This window comes from Bidens hawaiensis, unplaced genomic scaffold (genome assembly GCF_021521415.1).
Source record: "Bidens hawaiensis isolate Kalapana, Puna unplaced genomic scaffold, B.hawaiensis_p1.1 tig00003288_1, whole genome shotgun sequence".
NCBI lineage: Eukaryota > Viridiplantae > Streptophyta > Magnoliopsida > Asterales > Asteraceae > Bidens > Bidens hawaiensis.
The window spans coordinates 2,725,638-2,738,719 of NW_027491180.1; positions in this window are offsets into that span (position 1 = coordinate 2,725,638).

Below are 13,082 nucleotides of genomic sequence, written 5' to 3' on the forward strand. Positions count from 1 at the left end.
GTTAGTTGTAAAGCCCTAACCCTCCTGGGCTTCAAAGTTTCTTTTCGGCTCAAGGCGTCAGCCACCACGTTGGCTTTACCCGGATGATACTTAATAGCACATTCATAATCGTTAAGCAACTCGACCCATCGTCTCTGCCTCATGTTCAGTTTTTTCTGCTCGAATATGTGCTGGAGGCTCTTATGGTCAGTGTAGATCGTACTCTGGGTTCCATAGAGGTAATGCCTCCAGATTTTTAGTGCAAAGATGACGGCTCCAAGTTCTAAGTCATGGATCGTGTAGTTCTTTTCAGCGGTCTTCAGTTGTCGAGAAGCATATGCGATGACCTTTTCCCGTTGCATGAGCACACATCCAATTCCTTGCAGTGAAGCATCGCAGTAAACAACAAAGTCTTCTACTCCTTTGGGCAGTGATAGGATTGGCGCACTACACAGCTTGTCTTTCAGAGTTTGAAATGCTGTGTCATGTGCCTCGGTCCACTTATACACAATGCCCTTGCGGGTTAAGGATGTGAGTGGTTGAGCAATCTTGGAAAATCCTCCAATAAATCTGCGATAATAACCAGCTAATCCCAGAAATTGACGGATGTCGGTGGGAGTTTTCGGGTTTGGCCAATCCTTGATTGCTTCAATCTTGGATTGGTCCACTTGGATTCCCTCCCCACTTACCACGTGGCCCAAAAATTTTACTTCACGCATCCAGAACTCGCACTTCGATAATTTGGCATACAGTTGTTCCTTCATGAGTAGCTCCATCATTAATCGCAAGTGCTCTTCATGTTCCTCCCTTGTCTTCGAATATATCAAGATGTCGTCTATGAACACAATGACGAATTTATCCAAATAAGGCTTACAAACACGATTCATGAGGTCCATGAATACGGCTGGGGCGTTTGTTAACCCAAATGGCATAACGGCGAACTCATAGTGTCCATAACGAGTACGAAACGCTGTTTTCGCAATGTCTTCTTCCCGAACTCGGAGTTGGTGATAACCCGACCTAAGGTCGACCTTCGAGTAGTAACTGGATCCTTGCAGCTGATCGAACAGATCATCAATACATGGCAAGGGATACCGGTTCTTGGTCGTCACCTTATTAAGTTCCCGATAGTCGATACACATGCGTAGAGTTCCATCCTTCTTCTTCACGAATAGGACTGGGGCTCCCCACGGGGATGAACTGGGGCTTATGAAACCCTTATCTAGCAGTTCTTGCAACTGCTTAGACAGTTCCTCTAACTCCTTCGGAGCAAGGCGATACGGTGCACGAGCTACTGGAACAGCTCCTGGTGTCAGATCGATTAGGAACTCCACTTGTCTGTGAGGCGGAAGGCCAGGTAGGTCTTCGGGGAAAACCTCAGGAAAGTCACTAACAATAGGGATCTGGTCGATTGAGGCCTCCTCCTCCACAGCCTCGTCAGTACCTTTGTCGGTTATTAGGGCTAAGATCGCAGTATGGAATTTACGCAGTAATTTCTGTGCCTTCATAAGGGAAATGATCCCAACTGTCGCGCTCTCTTTTTCACCATGAACAATAAGAGTTTCTCCCCCAGGGAGAGGTACGTGGACGCACTTCTCGTGAAAAACAACCTTGGCTCGGTGCTCGGACGACCAATCCATCCCAATAACTAAGTCGAAGCTACCAAGTTCAATCGGCATAAGATCTATGGGAAACAAATGACTAGACAATTCTACGGTACAACCCTTCAAAATATGGGACACTTGGATGGTTTACCATCTGCTAACTCGATAATGTACTTAGACTCTAGGGCAGATGGGGTTCTATTAAGCATTTCACAAAATTTAGTTGACACGAAACATCTATCGGCCCCGGTATCATATAAAGTTAACGCATAACAGCCATTCAATTTATATTTACCGGTAATAGTTACGGAGTCGTTAGAAGTCTCACCTGAACCACCAATAACGAAGGCTCTTCCACTGCCTTCACCTCCGTTGTTACCATTCCCATTGTTACCATTCTTCCCGTTGCCATTTGCCCCTCCGTTACCAGCATTCTTCAGTTTGGGGCAGTTTCTCTTAAAGTGACCCTCCTGTCCACACTCAAAACACCCTTTCGGGGACTCTTGAGGTGGGGCTTGTTTCTGGGGGTTGTCTGCTCGGCAAAACTTGGTTTCGTGGCCATGTCTGCCACACTTGTTGCAACGGTACTTATCACATTTCCCCGCATGATGGAAGTTAAACTTGTTACACTTTGGGAGTTTCCCCTGATATCCTCCCTGTTGTTGGTTCTGGCTCGGGTAGTTGTTCCTGCGAGGAGACTCAAACCGTCTCTGTTGATTGTGGCCTGAAGAGGTGCTCTTGTTGCTGGAGTTGTTGTTGCCACTACTCTCCCACTTGCGTTTATTATCAGATGTGCCAGTAGCAGACTTCTTGGACGGAGAGTGCCTTGTTTGACGGCTTGATCAGTTAACTTATGAGCAAACCGGACGGCATCGTGAATGTTGGCGGGATTTGCCGACGTCACCATACTCTGGATCTGCGGAGGTAAACCGTCAATATACATTTCGACCCTATTATAAGCAGGATCGACCATTTGAGGGCACAGTATCGCTAACTCATGGGACCGTGTCGTATAAGCCTCAATGTCGGAACCCTCCATCCGCAAATTCCAAAACTCATGCTCTAACTTCTGCACTTCACCACGCGGGCTATACTCGGTCTTGATCAGATTTTTGAATTCCTCCCATGACATAGCATTGGCCGCATTTAGACCCAACAACTGAACTTGGGTATTCCACCAAGTAAGTGCTGACTCCTCGAGAGTCCCTGTAGCAACTTCACCTGGCTTGCAGCAGGGTAATTACACATAGCAAACACTGATTCTGCCTTCTCTATCCAGCGCAGCAAACCGACAGCCCCCTCGGTGCCTTTAAACGCATGGGGTTTACAATCCATGTAGTTCTTAAAGGTGCACCCTGCGGCTCCTAGATTTTTGGTTCACAAAGTGAGTGCTAGTGCCTGAGTTTCGATAGGTCATAATGACAGCAAAGTGTATACTTACCCCCTGCCGCCTGCCCCGGAATCTGGGCGGCTGCAATCGCTGCGGTCACATGCTCGTTGATGACGGCCGCCAGTTCTGCTGGAGTGAGGTTGATGCTGCCCCTGCCATGGCCACGTCCACGTCCTGACATAATCCTACGCAGTCATGAACATTGACCGGATTAATGCCTTAATTCTAGTACATCAATAACAATCAAACAACTAATTTATGAACATCACAACACAATTTAAGAAAACAATACTTGAAAAGATAACTTGTAATCCGATTACAATCATTCAATCCAAACATCATAGTTCAAAAATATTTTCTGTTGGATGGGAACAACCCTCCCACCTAGGTTCATAAAAGAAAGAAATCCAAACGAATATCAACTGACGATATCACTCGTCAGATACTCCCGATGACCCGCTCACCTCGGGCTCCTCCTCGGGGTCTTCCTCCGAATCCTCCTCGGGGTCCTCCTCTGGGTCTTCTTCAGGGTCCTCCACTGGGTCCTCTGGAGGTGCCACCCGGTCCTCACGATCCCGAATACGGTTACGAGCAATGTTCAGCTCGTTAGTCAGATCTATCACCCTGTCTGCAAGCATCTGCATCTTCTCACCTAGCCTCTCAACTTCAAAGGTTAACTTATAGTGCATCTCTGACCTCCGATCGCAGAGCTCCCTCAAGAAATCCATCTTATGCTTGGCTCCACTCTGTTTCTGTGCTAGCTTAGCAATGTCCGACTTCATACCCTGTTTCCCACACTGCGCCTTATCCAGGCCAGAAACAAGTGCAGCTATCACCCTCTCAGGAGGGCATGGCAGGGCAGGTAGAGTAGGGCAAGAAGGACCTACAACAGCTAGGGGTGGGACCTCCTCCTTCTCAATCATCATCGTCACCACCTCTGGGTACCATTCCCAGTCGCACTGGGGCTTAGGCAAGAACGTGTGCTCGGGTGAAGACTCCTTAGCAGTAGATGTGCCAGCATCAGGGATGGTCCGCTGCCTCTTCAGTCTCAGGGACGCAGGTGGTGTGCTCTCCTCAGCGGTGATAGGTGCTTTCTCACGGGCGTGATCAGCTGACGACGAAGACATACTGTGACACAAGGGTTGGGGTTGGGATGAGTGAGTGGTATCTCATGTATATATGTGGAGTGTAACTAATGCATCATGAAAAGCTATAGACCGGACTGCAACCTATATGAAATGGTATGCAACCTGGTTCACTATAACCAATGGGCTCTGATACCAATCTGTCACACCCCCAAATTTCCACTAACGGAGTTTTACCGTAAGGCGGGTGACAAACCAGGATCCGAACACATTAATCACACCAAACAACATCTATATGGTCTTAAAAGTTTTAACAAATCAAAATAAAATGTTCAGAGTACTTAAGTGCTAGTGCGGAAGCTAAACAAAGTGCGGGAGCCATCTCCCAAAACAAGTTTAAATAATTCATGGCGCTACAAGCGCAAAACCAATATCAAATAAATGTTTTCAAACTTAAACCAATGCGAGTCCATGCATGCAATGTTATCCTAATCCAAGTGCTTGCTAGGGACCTAAGGAAAACATGCTAAAAAGAATCAACACATATTGTTGGTGAGTTCACAGGTTTTCAAAGTAAGTTATACTCTATCAGTTCATAAACATTTATAAATAAAAGTGGCCCATGGTTAACTACACTTAGTTAACTTGTTGCTGCATAGTGTTATGTTTCCATCACGACCAAAGCTGACTAGTTATTGCCTCAAGTCAAGTATTGCCAAAACTTAACAATGTTTGGTCAAAGTTACACCCCGTTCGACCTCCAGTCGAGAATAATGCAGGGTGGGGTTTGTTAAACCCAATAGTACTATTTAAATTTACCACGCCAGTTAACCTTAGTTAACGGTCCGATGTTTGTGAGGACTTTCCATGGCAAAGAAACACTACGTTATAAGCAACCAAACGGTTGTGTAAAGATTTAGAGCAAGCAAAGTAAAACAGTTTTGCATGTTTCCTCCCCCAAAGGAAGAGTATAAAAGTGGGGCCGTAAACTCACCTTGTTGGTGCTTCGGGTATTACACAAATCCGACCGAAGTAAATGCGTCACGTGCTAAGACCCTAAAAATGCAAGTACGTAAGTAACTTGTGGGATGGTTCCTAGAACCACTAGTATCCAACAATCTCCCATTGTTTTTAAAAAGACTTTTGACCAAAGTTTGAGTTTTGTTGACTTTGACTAAAGTTGACTTCTATGTTGATCTTTGACCAAGGTTTGACTCCCGTGGACCAAAGACCAAAACTTTGACCGAGTTGACCCGACGACACATTGGTGGCTTATGATCTAACACATTGGCTAACATCAAGCATGTATCAATTTCAATGGTCAAGCATGACTAACCCTTTTGGTTAAACCGAAAAGGTTCCTAAGTCAAACTTGTGTCCTAGCAACTCATCAAATCATTTAACAAAGATTCATAGCCCTGAACAACACTTATCAAGCAAATTCAAACTAGCAGTCATATAGTGAGTTATAACCTAGCAAAGATGCACAATTCTAGCATATCAACCTAACTCAATAAATTATCATTATTTTACACAGAATACCTCTATGTCTTAGGATTTCAAAAATATTTTTGTTATAATTTTATCATGCATACAAAAATCATGAAACTTCATATCCTACAGCCGTGCACAATTAGGTCTGTCAGTGACCAATCAAAAGTATAAATTCACCAAAAATTCAATATAACTCTAAACAATGTGAGACCAATTGGAGCATGTTCCTAACATCCTAAATATTCTTTCAGATTTGGAATCACTCAATTATCAATTACCATAGTCAATATATAACACTTATAGTAAGAAGTAATTTCAGGAAACCCGTAACAGTTTTCATAATCAATTTCATAAAATCATAAAAACGTAGCAAACGATCTCCAAAAATTAAAAATCATATATCCACAGAAACTAGACACCAAGTAGTATATCATAGAATCATAAATCGTCCAAAAACATTAAGTTATCATCGATTTATCAGCTAAACAATAGTCTAATACGAATCTGATCAGAATCAGATTTATAACAATCACTCAAACAAATCACCAATTAACATTCCTAGGATTCAAATCCATGAACCAAACTCTAGAAAACATCAAAACAAGATTTATACTCTCCATCAAGATGTCATTGAGTATTTTTTTTAAAGATACAACTTTAGGGTTTTCACCCAAGTCAACAAAAGACACTAGTTTTACAAAAACATAATCTTTTCAATTGTTGTTTGAACAAGGATTCCCCATTGATCATAACCCTTGTTGGATACTAGGTTCTCAAGAACCAAAACAAAGAATAATACAAATCAATACACACCACTTACTCTCTTGGATCACTTGCACTTGTATTGATCAAGATCAATATTCAAGCTTTTGCAAGGAAGAGATTGGAGGAGGGTGTGAAAGAGATGAGAGAATGAGAGAATTAGGTTAGAAAATATTTTTTTTGTGAATGTGTATAGGGGGGGGGGGGGGGGGGCGGCCATATTGGCTTGGCTTGGGGAGGGGGTTTGGTCCTAATTTTGGTAAGTCTTTTATATTATAAATATTGTTTTATCATCCAAAATTAGTTTTATTAAAAGTCAAATAATTAAATATATTTTTCCAACTTATGTTATAAATAATGTGACATATTACAACTTTTATTTATATGTTCTAATGTGTCATGTAACATGTAATATCCTAGCATACTTGTCTAGCATATACTAGCATGTAATGTTTTATGTAACACTTTATAACTTGCAACATACTTACACATATAATTCCACCTTTCATGTAATATAACTTAGCATACATAACATATAACTTGGCATATAACACTTCATGTAGCATCATGTAGCTTATCGTTCATAACATGTAACTTAGCATATAGTATTTAACATGTGACTCTTAGCATGTAATAATGATAATCATTTATTATTGTTGTGTTTATAAGACCACCAACGTACTCGGACAGACTCATGTTTGACACGTGACATTCATGTGGACTATGATGAACTAACGAACTTAACTGAGTTTGGTTAACGGAGTTAACCCGAAATTTGCAATTGTCACAGTTATAATCTGAAGTTGAATCGCTATAAATAGATGCAAGTACATAGTAATGAATATGAAGCCGAGAACTGGTTATGTGTTTTTCACTTAGTTTGTAAACTTACTAGCAACCAATGTAATATGATGTAAATTAGTTTGTTGAATTTCTTTATAAACAATGTGGTTGATACCAGAGTTATCAGTTACATTCCCGTATTACTTTTCCGCAACTACTAGTCGGGGTGTGACATCACCCTACATCACCTCCACCACCGTTGCCACCCACCAACGCCAACTACCACCACCGCTTGCCACCACCCACCCACCACAACCAGCCATCACCACCATTGACTGCGATTTACTACCTCCACCACCATCACCCACCCCACAACACTACCATCACCACCCACCATAGCCACGGACAACAACCACGACCATCACCACTAACTACCATTTTTATTTTATTTTTTCATCTTTTACAGCCAACAAAACCACACAAAGTAATGAATCATTCTATTCCCACGGACAACCAAACATAACAATAGAATGGAAATGATATATTTCAATCATTTTTCCATTCTATTACCTCTTTCAATCAATTCCCTCGCCCATTTTGTTACACCATACCAATCAAACCCTTAAACTTTCCTTTAAAAGGATCGTCATATACTTTAGACGTTCAAACACTTGGTTTTAGATTTTGACCAAATCAGTATAGACGAGTCGTTATAAACTTTATACGATCCATCAAATGTTTTGTTTGAATTTAACTAGAATTGTGCTTTAGATGGGCTGTTACAACAATTAAAGGGTCCGTCTAACTGTGTGTATAAACCCGATATGAGGTAGCCTTTAAATGGGTTGTCAAATCAGTTAGACGGACCACCGTCAATATAGATACCGTCAATATAGATCCGTGTTAGAAAAAGTTTCTTACCCTTTAGACAACCTTTTTTTTATCATGATTAACATATACAAACACTTGTAAATCATTTTGATTGATTTTATCATGATTTATAACAAGGTTTCATTATTCTAATTACAATCATAGTTTAGCTATGAAGTGCAACGTCTTGTTTACCGAATAAATAAAAAGAATTCGTTTAATATATTGGTTAGTAGGTTAGTTATGGACAATCATTTTGATATATTATATCGTGATTTATACTCATCGCTTGTTTAATTTTTTTAATTTTAAGGAATTAGATTACTATGGTGTACTTTGTCATGATAGGGGATGCTAGGAAGAAAGCATGGCGACAATGCAGAAAAAAAGAATCAAGTGGAAGAAGTGAGTAAAGAATACAAGGAGAAAAAGCAAAACTTGGGCCCTACCGTAGCTTACGGTGGCCACCTTAAGCTACAATACACTTTACTCAAGATCACCCACTGTAGCACAGTGGGAAGCTACTGTAATGATTTGATGGCCACCGTAAGCTACGGTAGCCATCGTAGCTTACGGTAGAGTCAGGACGCTGATTACGTTTTTGGCTTTATTAATGGAAGGACCTTTCTTATCCTTTGTTACAGTTCCGAACCAAAACCTCTTGGGGGCTATTTTTAGGGTTAACAATATTTTTTGGTGATTTCTAAAGGAGGATTGAAGCTATTTCATCTATGGATTTCGGATTTTGATATTTATATGATAATCCAAACAATGAGTTGCTTATTTTCTTTGTGTTCTTCCCGGATGTAAGGTTTTATTGTGAACGACTATGTTAATATTCATAAATTTTTATAATAGTAATCTAATCATTCATGCTTAGTATTATTATGGTGTTTGTGTGATTGCTTGTAGTTTGTTAATATTGTTTGATATATGCTCCAATCCATACGTTCTTGGTGTCATTGGCAATCGAGATTTAGTGGGAGGGAATTGGGTTGGCTATATTAAATGTTCATCGTGTGATAACCTCGTGTCCTAGTAATCCGAGTACGCGGTCCCTTTTTTGTTGGTATCAAGAATTGATCAAGGAAGATTGGAATATTCTCAACCTCCTCTAGAAATGGCTAAGTATGGAATACGAGCAAACCTAGAACTTATTCAAGCAAAGTATCTAACATCGAGCAAGGTTATCTTCTGGAATTCTTCGAAGTGTTAGTTCGAGCATACTACACTTCATCAAGCAAAGTTGTTCTTCAGTCGAGCAATGTTTGTTTCAGAGCAAACCCATAACTTAATCATACATAAACCAAGTAATTTGGTGGGTTGAGCAAGGTTTCAATAAGAGTGATCTCAATCACACTTGTAGGAAGTTGATGGAATTATACTCAGGACTTCCACGAGCAAGGTTCAACCTCGAGTAAGCTACAATGCCACCAGCACACTTAGTTTACTAGAATACGTTATCAACAAAAGGTTGAAGGGACCAAGAAGAACAAGTTTGCTCGTAGGATATTATCGAGCAAAGTTTGATATTATCAAGAAGAATGAAGTCTTCTTGAAGATAATTATCCGTAACGATTCCGGCAAATTCAGGTATACCCTAGCCGGAATATACTATTTACGCGTTATTTAATACCGAATATATGAATTATAATGTGTCTATACGAGTATATAAGATTCACAGTACGAATTATACTCGAATGTATAAGCTAGTCGTATTGGAATTACAATTAACCGATGAACGGTTATTGAAACCCGAACGAATCGGGGATTACGTCATAGATGAAATATATGATGTTTAGTAAGGTTTACGAAGTATTAAGGCTTCGGGATAAGTGAATTATAGCACAAAAAAAGGATTTCGATTTATTAGTACGTCGGTACGTTAAACGAAACCTTTAACATCAAACCAAGCAAGAGACGATCGATCAAGCCGAAAAAGATGCACAATGACCGACAATATGATGTGTTGAGTCAATAAATGTCATGGTTTAAGTTTTTAAAGATTTTAAATCGGTTTTATATAAATTTTAAATTTTAAGCCGAAAAACGACCGTTTTGGCTTCGTTTTAAGCCGAATTAAGTGTTTAACCGAAAAACGAACTGAACCAGATTATCAACAACATTATCCGGATTACACAATCCAAATGTGTGGCCATGGTTGGAGATGTGGGCCCCCCCACACATACTAGGACCGATCGGTCCCAATACACACACACACACATTACATTTTCTTTTTTCTAAGCTCCCAACTCCAAAATCCTCTCAACACACTTCAACCTTCTTCCAAATCCTTGATTTTTAACAAGAATCATAAGGTAAAACATGGTTTTAATGGTTGATTCATAGTTTTTATTCCATGATCTGGAGAAAATGAGGTTTCAAATGAAAAATGGGTGAAAACCCGAGATGAAACCGATTCTTGGAGGATCAAGTGATGTATACAAGTTATACAAAGGATCTTGGTCCAAGAAAGGAGTTAAAAGAGTCAAAAACGAATTTTTACGGTCAAAATCTTTGTTTTGATGTTTTAATCGAAACCATGAAAGAAATGGCTTGATTGTGGGTATAACTTGCTTGGTGTGGTGTTGTTGTGCTTGTAGGTGTTGTATCTAGTGGCTAGCAAAGGCTAGAAACCAAGATCTTTGCGATCTAACGCTAGAAAACACAAGGTAGTTCGGTTTTCGTATGATTTAGATAATTTGGACAGATTGTGATAGACCTAGAGTTGGGTCACGAAATTTCACAGAGATGATCTACACATGAAAATATGAGATCTGTGAATTTTTGGTAATTTTTGGATAAAGGATGAATATTTGGTGAATTTAATGCTCGGTTTTGGCCAAAAATGGTGAAAAATATCTAAACATCATGAAAAATTATGGAAAATTTAAGATAAGCTTTTTATAACATATAAAAGTCACACACAAAATTTCAGGTTCATTGGAGAAGTCTAAGTAGGCTTTTCGGTAAAAACGAGTTCTAGGGATTTCTAGCTCGGTTTTGGTAAAAATGGCATGAAAAATGAGTTTTTGGTTCTGGAAAAATTACAGAGAACTATGTGGGAGACAGGGGTCATCCCAGAAAAATTTGGGATTTTTCGAAGGTCGTTTGGTATTTTCGACATATTTGGTGTTTAAATGACGTTTAAAAATGGTTAAATAAATTTTAGATATAAAAATTAATTCTGGAAAAATTTTATAAAATTCCTTACTGTCAAAATATGGTTTGTACAAAATTTCAAGGTCCGAGACTAAACGGATATTTATTTGTGCTAAATGAAACTTAAAAACAAACTTTTAAAGCTTAAAACGAGTAAACCGGCGAAGTTCGCCTAAGCGAGCTGACTGGTGTTTGAAAACCTTAAAAATGGATGATTTTTATGAAACTAAGTTAATCAAGTAAAAATAAATCATCCGAAAATAATTCGGATGATTTGGGTAATTTTACCCGACTTAACCGTTTCCGGTGTATTAAAGGCGGAAACGGGCCCCGCGGCCAAACGGGGTGTCTAACCGAGCTTTAATTTCACCACTTTAATGAAAATATCAATAATAACTATTTTCGGGTCGTATGTGGTCAAACTCATTTTTTTTGAAAACATAAAGACGGATAACCGTGCTAGGCACGTAAAACGAGAAAACAAATTAACGGTAGTTTTGACTAAAGAACTCTAAGTGATATCACAATCTAAGTCCTGAAAAGTATTTCGGGGTTAACATTGTCCCCGGATCGTGTACGGTACTGGGTTAGCAGTGTCCCCAGACGTACCGGTTAACACGAATTTAAGTTATATTGATAGAAATTGTGTAGTAACGATTTGGGGATCGTATTACAGATCTGTACCAGTAGCCGTGCACCGTAGTACATCTTTGCTCACAAGAAGGTGAGTTTTCACGAGCCCCTTTTACTGAACTGTTTTAAATATTTTCCCGGGGCGGAAAGCATGTTTTTATCAAAGTGTTTAAGTACATGCTGATCGCATGGAAATGAACTTATTTATATAATGTTTATTGTACGGGAATCGTACGATAATGAATTAAGATGGTAATTGTCTGAGTTGCTAACAGTGTAAGGCCCGAAATAGTGTTCTGGGGTAACCGAGTTCCCAAAGGTTATTAAATGTGTTCTGGGGTAACCGAGTTCCCAGAGGTTATTAAATGTGTTTCTGGGGTAACAGAGTTCCCAGAGGTTATTAAATGTGTTTCTGGGGTAACAGAGTTCCCAGAGGTTATTGGAAGAATTATGGGGTAACAGAGTTCCCGGAGGTTAATCGATATGTTTTGGGATTAACAGAGTTCTCACTTGTGGGCTCAGCATAATTACATCGCTTATTTATGATTATTATAATGATTTGTTATGGTTTATTTAAATTAGTGAAACTCACCAACTATTCGTAGTTGACCCGTTTTCTTTACATGCTTTCTAGGTACACTCAAATTGGAATGAGTGATATGTGTTCGATGCTGTGTGCTATTTTGTGGAAGTCTAGAGATCTATATTTTGCATTAAATATGTTAATGTACTATCGGTAACACTTATGTGATAACGCTTAGATGGTTTTGAAATTCAGAACAATGTAATACGTTTAAATTAATGTAGTGGTGTTTTCTTTATAAACAATGCTGTTGATATCAGATGTGTCTGTTGCATCCCGTGTACGTTTCCGCTGCGGTTACGGGGTGTTACATTATCTCAAGAAAATATTCTAAGTAAAGCTTGCTCGGAGAACTGTTCCAGCACACTTGTGGATTACAATGTCTGCTCGACAAAGACAAAAGCTTACTCGGAGACCTTTTACACTTGTAATATTTTGATACGTTTAAATATGTTATGCAACAATCATTAGGGTTTCTAGAAGGTGTCAGGTGTGCCTATTTAAGGAAAGTTTGGGTCACATTTATGAAAGATAGAGAGCGAAGAATATATTGATTCGACGGCTGATTAGACTTTCATAGCAAACAGAATATCCTTGTACGGAAAGTAGCCTCCACCTGACATTCCACCTTTAAACCCTAGAGATTTTCTTTATATTTTGTTAATATCAATGGAAATCTTTTGAGTGACTTGTGTGTTTTGTCATCTTTGTGTTCTTTGAGCAGCATCTTGAATATT